The following is a 9,931-nucleotide window of genomic DNA, read 5'->3' on the forward strand; positions in this document are numbered from 1 at the left end:
TTTCCCAACACAAATCTTCTTGTCAGGATAGTTGTATTGGTAGATCTGCTCTAGTGAAGAGTAGGCTGTGGACACCATGACTTACCCCTGTCCTAGACTCACCCCTGTCCTAGACAGCAGGTCATTTATACTTTCCCTCTATAGGGGTAGCAGGAACCAGCGCAACTCTCCTGTACAAGTTAGTTTTAAACCTCTCAGAGCCACAGTTTCTTGAGAATGCCCCTAACAGTCACTTCTTCTTCAAAGGGTCAGTGCAGGGGCACCAAATCAATAGAAGGTCCCTGCTGTGCCTCTTCCCACCCTGATACAATCTGTGCTCCAGGGACTTCTGCAGCTGAGTTGCAAAGGTCTCCAGTGCTTTGTACATTCCTGCCCTGCTCAGTCACTTCAGAGGGGCTGTGGAGAAATTGTAGAGCCCAAGAAAAGGGAAGTTCTTTCTTCAACCTTTGAAAGGATTTGTCTCTCCAGGTCAGTTCCACTGGCCAATGAAGAGGTGAACACAGGCAGGTCCTCACTTCAGTCATGCTATTTGCTAAGAGGGGCCTAGCACAACTGTCTACAGGCCCTCAGCAACACTAATGAGAAACAGATCTGCCCATTGGCTCCCATTCCCTGTACAGCAAATCGAAACCATGCAGCCACTTAGCTACCCTAGAGCAGCCTTGAGAATGCACCAATGAGCATGTCTAACTCTGGGAGTCTAAAGACAGCTTTGGTGCTTGGCCCCACCCTGAGACAGCTGCATTGCCTCATTTTTAGGATATAGTGTGTGTGGAGTTGGAGCAAATGGGCAGGGAGTGCTTCACAGTGGCAGAACAGCAAAAGAGACATATTAGACCAGGGATGTTCAGCCTCTAGCCTGTGGGAACAGATGTGTCCCCCAAAGCCATGGTATCTGGATGGGGTAGATGGTAGGGGAGGGGGCTGGGAAATCTGTTGGCAGTGGAGCAGTGGCAATTAGTGCTGCCACCCTCTCACACTTCCAAATGCCAAAGCCCTGCATGGTGGGCCAAATCCAAGCCATGCCCCCTCCCCTCACAGGGCCAGACTGGGGCCAGGCCATGCCTCCTTCTCTGCATACAGATGGGTTGTGGCTGGGCCATGCCTCCATCTTCTTGTGGGGCCAGGTGCCCCCTGTGCAGCTGAATCAGGGCCAGGCCACACCCTGTCCCCCTGCATAGGGTTGAGTTGGGGCTAGGCTGAGCTCCTTCCCCCATGAAGCTGGATTGGGGCTGGGCTGCCCTCTGCCCCCTTACTGCACCGCCAGATGGGGTCCCTCTGTGCCCATCCTGGATGCTGGGCCAGGACCACTGGCCAGATCTGGCTCATAGATAGATCAGGCACTGCCCATATGGCCCTCCTGGCAAAAAGGTTGAGCACTACTGTTTTAGATAATATTATTAGTTGATCTTTGTCCTCTAACTTCCCATAGTTGGATATGCAAAAGGCGGGTCAGGGTGGCATGGCTAAAAACAGACATCACTTTTGAGACTGTTCTGATTGATTCAAGTGAAAATGTGAGACAAAAGTAGAGTGGCATAGCCCTTTATAGATATATAACTTGTCCCTGGAATTAATGGTACTTAACTTGAATGAGCCAAGATTGTCTCAAGAAAAAATGTTTCACAGTTTATCTTGCTCACTTTACAGGTACTTAAAGTGGGACAAAGGACTTGTACAGTTTGCTGGCTCCCAGCATGAAAGGATTTTTATCCAGAGAAGTATGATGTCTGTTTTTAGACTAGGAGACTAACTGGTTCAGAGAGGCATAAGCTTTTGTAGGTGACAGTCCACTTTGTTAGGTGCTAAGGTTGTACATCAAAAGGTTAAGATCTGTTAAATAGACAACTGTCCTATCTACATAAAAACATAAGAAGTGCCATACTGGGTCAGACCATCTAGCCCAGTATCCTGTCTCTTACAGTGGCAGGAGTGGATGCTATACATGTAGAGGACATAACCAGAAAGCTCTGAAGTAATCTATCCCCTATTCAATACCCACCTTGGCAACCACCATTTATTGGTTTAGAGATGCCAGAGGAAACATGTCCAATCATTTTGTTCAATAACCATTAATTGATTTATCATCCATGAATTTATTTAGTCCCTTTTTGAACCTGACTGCTATCTGCTTCCATCACCTCCTGTGGCAATGAATTCCCTGAGTTCACTATGTGTTGTGTTAAAAAAAAAAAAAAAAAAAAAGTGCTTTTTCCTGTTAGTTTTAAACCCACCACCTACTAATTTCAGTGGGTGCCCTCTAGTTTTAGTATCCTGGGATTTGGTGAATAACAGTTCCTTGTTCACTTGGTCCATACGCTTCATGATTTTATAGCCCTCTACCATTACTACCTCCCCCCCACCTGCCTTTACTAGGACCTTTTGTCTCTAGTTATGGAAACTGATCCATGCCCCTTATCATTGTGGCTGCCTTTCTCTGTACCTTAATGTGTCTCCACTAGAATGTCATCTGTAGGGGTAGAAACATACCTTTCCTCCTAATGTAGTTGAGAATCAGAACGAAAATGTGATTTGACACCCTGTTTCTCCAGAAAGAGCAGGATTTTGTATCCTCTGCCTTCCTTCACAAACCCATTCAGGGCTGCTGACAAACAAGCTATCCTCAGGGACCCCTTAATAAACTGGAATATTGCAGTCCAGTCCAATTTGCCCTGCAACGCTATTCACTGTAAGTATCAGAGTAACTTTATACATGTCAACATTACCATTGAACTCTATGGGACTGTTCCTGTGAAGTCTTGGAACCTGTGTGTCTGCAATGGTCCTCATCACACACTCTTTTGGGTAGCTCTCATTTTGCACAAAGATTTTTTTTTTAATGGAGTGAGTGAAAATATGTGAGTTCTCAACAGACTTGGACAGGTCAGAAACAAGCTTCCTCAACCTATTAGCTTTTAAAGGGGTCACTCTGGAGTCCTGCAGAGAGACTGATATATTAGTCCCAGCTGACCCAGCACTTACAAATAATCCCGCAGGCACATTTTAAGTGGATAGCCTAGGTGTTTTATTTTTAAAGGGCCTTTGTAAGTGTTAAGGGGGTGGGGTAAAATGAAGGTGGGAAGCTTGCACAACCAGTTCTGAAGGAAAGAGTAAAAGTATGAGTCTCCACTAAGACTGTAGCCCAAGTAAATGCTGAGGAGGAGACTGAGAGGGAGACAGAGTGGGCATGTCTACACATTCATTAATACGCTATAGTTACTGTGCAGTAAGTTTAGTACTTACTTAACCAAGTACCAAATCAATGCGCAGTAACTTATATTACTGTGCAGTAGCACCAACACATGTTTTTTAGTGACGCTTACTGCATAGTGGCCTAATACTATTCTGCAGTAGCATATTAGCCTGTTTTTTGCCCAGCATGCTACTGCAGAGTGGATGTGACTACACATGCATTCACATTGCATTAAATTTACTGCACAGTAAGCAAAAATAGGCTGGTGTTAAAGTGCATTAACACTGTGTGTGGACTGACTTAGGACTAAACTTAGTTCCAAGTCAGTTCACACAGTGTTAAAGCACAGTAAGGCATCTACACATGCGTTACTCTGCAGTAACTAATCAGGCAGTTACATCATACAGGTAGCAAATTTACGCCCAAGTTGGCATAAGTTGTCCTAGTTACTGAGCAGTACAGGTGTGCACGTGTAAATGTAAATTCAGTTACTGCACAGTAATTTAGGTTACTGCGCAGTAAATGTGCATGTGTAGACATACCCAGTGTTTTTAGGCTACTGAGCAGTTAGCCTCTCGTGTAGAGGCACCCAGGGTGTTCAAACAGGCAGGAGAATCCTAGCCCTGCTGTTATCCAACCTCCACCCAATCTCTTCTCATCCCTTCCTACTGCTCTTCTCCCTGTTTGTTTGGGGTTTTTTTTCTCTTCCTTGAACCTTTTCTTCCAGTCTGGGACTGGCTGCTTCCTCAGCTGAACCAGCAAGAGAGAATCAAGGACTCCAGGAGGAGCGCTCTGGTGGGACTGGAAAACAGTAACAGCCCAGGAGCTCAGCTTCTGATCATTTCCAGCCCAAGGCAGAGCTCCCTGTCCAACCGGATTACAAAGTACATCGCGTCCCCAGGCTCCAGCCTCCTTGCCCGGCCTGCGGTGCCCTCCTTCCGCAGGAGGATGGCGCTCGGATCTTTGCAGATCTCTTTCGACTCTGGAGTATTTTTTCACGCTTCGCTGCTACTACAGCATACGCCTGCCTCGCTCACTATTTGCTGCAGCGATCAGGGGGTGCCTGACTGTAAACAAAACACTTTAGATCATAGCAAGGTCGCTGCAGAGACAGCTTTTCTACTTGCAGCCTCAGCTAGTTAAGGTGGAATGACTGCGGCTCGTTTCTTCTACCAAACAAAAAGAGAGTAAGAAAAATATCCTGATTGGCTGGCAATCAGGTAATAAGCCAGGCTCTGGGAGCAATCGTGGGGGATTTGGGATCATGCTTAGGTAACTTTCTACTTGAAAGAATAGAGATGCTGCTTGGGGAGAAATCTTAGGCATGTCTACACGTTCATTAATGCGCCTTAGATACTGTGGTTTAGTATAGTAGGTCCTTTATAGAGTCCTAGCTAAATGCACAGTACCTAGAGTTACTGTGTAATAGTGCCAGTGCATGGTTATTTAGTGACACTTACTGCGCATTAGCCTAATAACACTGCAAAGTAGGCTATTAGTACAGTTTGTGTTGCAACATGTTACTGCACCGTGTTATTAGGCTAATGCGCAGTACGTGTTTCCTATAGATGTGCCCCCTGATAACTACAGGTCGCTGACAGATCCCCCACCCCACAAGCAGCTGCTGAGTACCCTGACTCATGTTTATCTCCCTACCACTCTTCTCACGTGAAAACGATCCAATTGCAGCCTGGATTCTTGTAAGGGTTTTCTGTAAACATTTGTACCCCCCCCCCCCCAAAAAGTTTTATTAGTAGTTGTTTAGGATTGTGAATCCAAAAAGATGACAAAGCCAGTAGGAAAATACACATCGCCCAAGTGAGAGAGTAACATTAGAGGGATGGGGGTGAGGAAGGGAACACAACTAGTTATAGAAAATACAATGGTAGCCAACTAAGCCTCGGGGGGGGCAGGGGAGTGGGGGGAAAGGGAGGGAGGCGGTTCGTGACACTGAGAGAGAAAGAAGATAGATACACAGAAACCCGTACTAGGGTCTGCAATGGTGGGGGAAGTAGGTCGAAGAAAGTGTCTCAGTCCATATAGAGTGTAATCGTGGGGGTCCCCTTTGGGTGGAGCAGGGTGGTCCGTTGCTGAAGAATCCTCTCGAAGTGAAGACCATCTGGTGCAGAGGGGGGTTCAGGTGGTCCCCTCTGGGTTCGGTCTGGCGGTGGTCTGTCTGGTGGGGTTGGAGTACTGGCAGTGGCCCATGATGTGCTCCATGTAGATGTTGCAGGACCAGCTGATGGTGTTGGACACCATGAGGCAGTTCATCAGCTTGGCGTAGTGGCGGGAAACACGGCAAGCACACAGGATGCTCTCGTTGCTGGGGTCCCAGGCTCCAAGTGTTCCCATGATGAGCACGTCAACCGTCACATCGTAGCCGCGGCCCCTCAGGATGTCGGCCAGCGGGACGTACTTCTCCCACTTGCGAGCCCAGATGTCGGTGAAGGCTTGGTGCTGGTTCTTGAAGGGGAGGGTTACGTCCATGATCATGACCTTCTTGGTCTCTTTGTTGGTTATCACGATGTCAGGTTGCATCTGGCTCTCGCAGCCCGGGACAGTGCAGTTCATAGAGATCTCCCCTGCTGTGGCCAGGATGGCCCTCACCAGGCAGTCCTGGACAGCATTGTGGCGGAGCTGCCAGACTCTGGCATGCGACCTACAGCTGCACAGCACGTGAGGGAGGGTCTCTAGCGAGTAGCCACACCGTCAGCACCTCTTGTCCCGGTGGCTGAAGCGGACAGCCCCGTTCAGAGGCAGGCAGTTGAGGTGGGCGCGGTGGAGGAAGCACCAGTCTGTAAAGCGCGTGAAGCTCCTGCTGGGCATGAAGTGATTGCTAGAGTCCCACTTTGAGGTGACGTCAAAGACCTTGCCCTGGTCGGGTTTGGCCCTCTGGTCGCTGGTGTACTTGTTTCGGACGGCTTCCTTCAGCAACTGCTTCAGGAAGGTCCTTGTGCTGGGCGTCACGGTGACATGGTTGGTGTGCGGGGCTGATTGCAGGGAGACTCCCAGCTCCCAGCACTCCTTGGACCAGGTCCAGGACTACACTTGATTTGAGCCTTTACTAACAGGAGCACCAAGTCCAAGTCAGAGGAAGAATCGTGTCCCAGGTGTAGCAGGCTTGTACAATGGTTCCAAGGCTCAGCCCCACACCTGCCTGCCTTGGCCTCTCTTTTGGTCTCTTGTCTGGTGGGGCTGGGCCTTATTTTACTAGAAAAACAAACTGGCTGAACCGAAGAAAAAATGATCTTGGTTAAAGGCTGCAGTCCCCTGATTTAGATGAACTTCAGCTGGTTTGACCACCCTTGGATGAGTGGCTGTTGCTATTCCTAATTGTTTGTATTGTGTTAGCCTAGAGGAATCCAAGTCAGAAACCAGGTTGTGGGCCTGTGCATAAAAACAGAACAAAACCAGTGGTCTCTGGATGTATACTGGGCACATCTACACCAGACACTAAATGTGCAGTAGTCTAATACTACTGCTCAGTAACCTGTCAGCAAAAATCATGCTAATACGCTACCGTGCAGTAGTGTTAGGCTACTGCTCAGTTAGCATCACTAAAAAGCTGTGCATCAGTGTTATTGCACGGTAGTGCCAGTTCCTGCTCATTGATTTAGTACTTGGTTATATAACTACCAAACTTAATGCACAGTAACTATGGTGCATTAATGCACGTGCAGACACGCCCACTGATTGCTTGTATTTCTGATTTTTCAAGTGGTGAAGTTGAGCCAGTGCTGTCTTCTACTACAGGCAGATCCTGACACTCTAAGGACACTCACCAGATAACCACCCTTGCATAAGCAACCTGTCTGTTCCCCGCATGCCAGTCCCATCTGTCACTGAAACATCAGGCAGTCCTGAGCAGGGCACACCTGGCTTTGCAGAACTACTTTTCTAAACTGGACAGGCTTAAAGTGCATATACCAGATGTGGCTCAGCACACTAAACACAGTTTGCTTCTCCAGCTGGGACAGTTGCAAGGAGTGTAAAATGGTACTTGTGTCCTGATGGCTGTGCAAGTTAAAACGCAGTCTCAAAGACAGAAACAGCCGGGGGGGGGGGAAGAAAAGAAAAGCCTTATTTGATATAAAACAGTGGAATGGGTGCCTGTATTGCTCACTCTTGCAATTGTATTGTAAGTTGTACAATACTTTAAAAAAAAGCCTCAGTTCCTGGAGACATGAGTGGCAGTCTGCATTTGTTTTTCAAGTAAGTTGCTAGAACATGTGGTTGCAGAGAGAAGCTGGAAAACACAAACCAACTGCTACCTAAAAGCTGATAAAAAAATCCCATATTTTTTTAAGCCAGTCTCATGATTATCTTTTTTTTTGGCTTTACACACAATGTTTGAACACTTGGAGTTGGCAGTGCTGAGATATTCTGGGCATGACACACTGAACACAGACCATAACACTAGGGACGTTTGGCTCTGAAACGAACTGAAACTATGGGCCGTGGGCAAGTCATGTGAATTTCTCTGCCCTGGGACTGTTCATTGTTAAGAGTGGGAGGGGAATGGAGAAATAAGAAAATGTTCTGGATTTTTTTCCCCTTCACCCTCCCCCTAACCCCCCATGTGTTGCCTTATGAAGGTCACTTCATGCTTGTAAAACACTATTATGATGAAGATATAGTTGCCTCAGGAATACCCATAGGGGAAGCTTCAGCAGCTTAGACCCAAACTGGTGTGCGTGGGTGAAAAAACACTCAGCTACTTCAAAACCAGGCCAGTTGAATTCTCCCCACCCCCATTGTATTGGCTTTTCACTCTTTAAAGGATTTTGTCCAAACAAGTTGTGTGCTACATGGATCCCTGCGAAGTCATGCAGAAATACAATCCCACTGATAGGGAAATTATGATCTCTTGCCTACCAAACTGAGGGGACCCTCGTTAGACTGCAGGGTAAAATGCCTGTGGCCCCCATAGGCTTCAATTCAAAGGTCCAGCCATTCCAAAGTTCAAGCCATTCACCGACAGCTAGCAGCATCTCCAGGGGGTGCTCGTCGTCCCAGGGGGATGAGATGATTCCTATGTCCCTGGAGAAATTCCCCACCCACATCCAATCATTCTGATAAAGGAAATGGCTTGGGATGGGACCAAGAACTGGGAAGGAATGGAGAGTGGTCCAGGGTCACTCTTACCCTCTTTGTACCTGGGGGGGCGGGGAAGACACGCGTGAGCTGTGATTCCAGGAGCACAGAAATGTTGCAGAAATCAAACTGGCTTTGCCCCTGCTGGGATGTTCCCCCCGAGGGAGAGTCTCAAAGCCACTTCCTCCCCCAAGTCCTTTCTCCCTGAGGGGAGGAAGCCACATGTGACCACGATCCGTCTAGCCCCCAGACGCTGTTCCTTAGCTGGCTGGCAAAAGGTGCACTGGCATGGAGGGGTTCCTTCTTCCTCCCCCGCCGCCCCCCAACACATGTTAAACTATGAAACGAATGAAACTAGTAGGTAGTCAGTTTTAAAGCTAACAAAAGTAAGTTCTTGTTCACACAGTGTGGAATTAAAGTGTGAAACTCATTGCTGCCAGACACTGAGAAAGCTGGCAGCTCCACTAGATTCAAAAAGGGATTGGACACATTCTTGGAGGAAAGGGGCATCGGGAGCTATTGAGCATGGGAGTTAGGGGTATGGAACTTCTTAGACCTTAATTCGTTTGTATCTTGTTGAAGGACTAATCAGTTCCAATTCAGTTGTGCAAAGCCCAATAGTCAAGTTCCAACATTTGACTGAGCGGAGCTCAATCCATAAATCTGTGTGGCTCCTCCCTCCCAAACCCGTCTGTCTGGGGCTTCGGACACTCCCCAAATCCAGAAAGGTATCCTACATGCAAGCCCCAGGCCCAAAAGCCTTGGGGTTTAGATGTCCTAGACCTTAAACACTGTCCCAGACCTAGCTGTCCTAGACTTTAAACTGATTGGGGGGGGGAGTGTCTGGCTTGATCTTAGCATTTAAGGTCTGGGATAGTGGTCCCAAACTGTGGGTTGTGACCCCAAATGGGGTGGCAACATCAGTGGGGTGTCCACATCCGAGGATGGGGTTGCTGCGGGTTGGGAGTGAGAGGCCGTGCTGAGGAAATCGGGCTGTAAATGGGGTCATGCTCGGGAAAAGTTTGGAAGCTGCAAGCGAGATGTGCAGCAGGGGGGAGAAAACCTCAGACCCCTTTTCAGCACCCGCCGCGTGACACGGGGGCAAGACGGACCTGACCAAGTCAGTGGCGAGCCTTGCGTGGCCACCGAGAGAGCCCGTGGGGACTGACACCCGCCACACAACAAGGAGGCGCCCACATGCAACCCCCAGCTCCCCTCGGGGCGCTTTCCTTGTTCTCCTGCCCTCCGCCTGCCTCCCCCCGCCCCGGGTCAACACGTAACTCGGGCTCCCGCGCCCGGGTCCCCCCAGAGAGGAGGAGCAGGACAGGAGGAGGGGGTCAGAGCTTCCCTTCAGCCCGGGGCAGGGGTAAAGCAAAGCAAAGCATCCCCCCCCTCCCTGCCCCTAGCACAGCAGCTCGGGCCACCTTAACAGGGGCTGTCCGGGAGAGGCCGGGCGGGCAGATGGGGCGGCGCCCCGCGCTGGAGCCAATGGCTCCGCGGCGCTGTTTAAATAGACTGGGAATGTCAATCATTTTCTTCTTCGTCAGCCTCCCTTCAATCGCCATATTGGGCAAGCGAGAAGAGGGCTCGTCTTTTTCTTGTTTTTTTTCGCCTTTCTTTTGAACCCCCCCTCCTCCCCCCGTT

Source organism: Alligator sinensis, unplaced genomic scaffold (assembly GCF_000455745.1).
Source record: "Alligator sinensis unplaced genomic scaffold, ASM45574v1 scaffold15_1, whole genome shotgun sequence".
In the NCBI taxonomy this organism is placed as follows: domain Eukaryota; kingdom Metazoa; phylum Chordata; order Crocodylia; family Alligatoridae; genus Alligator; species Alligator sinensis.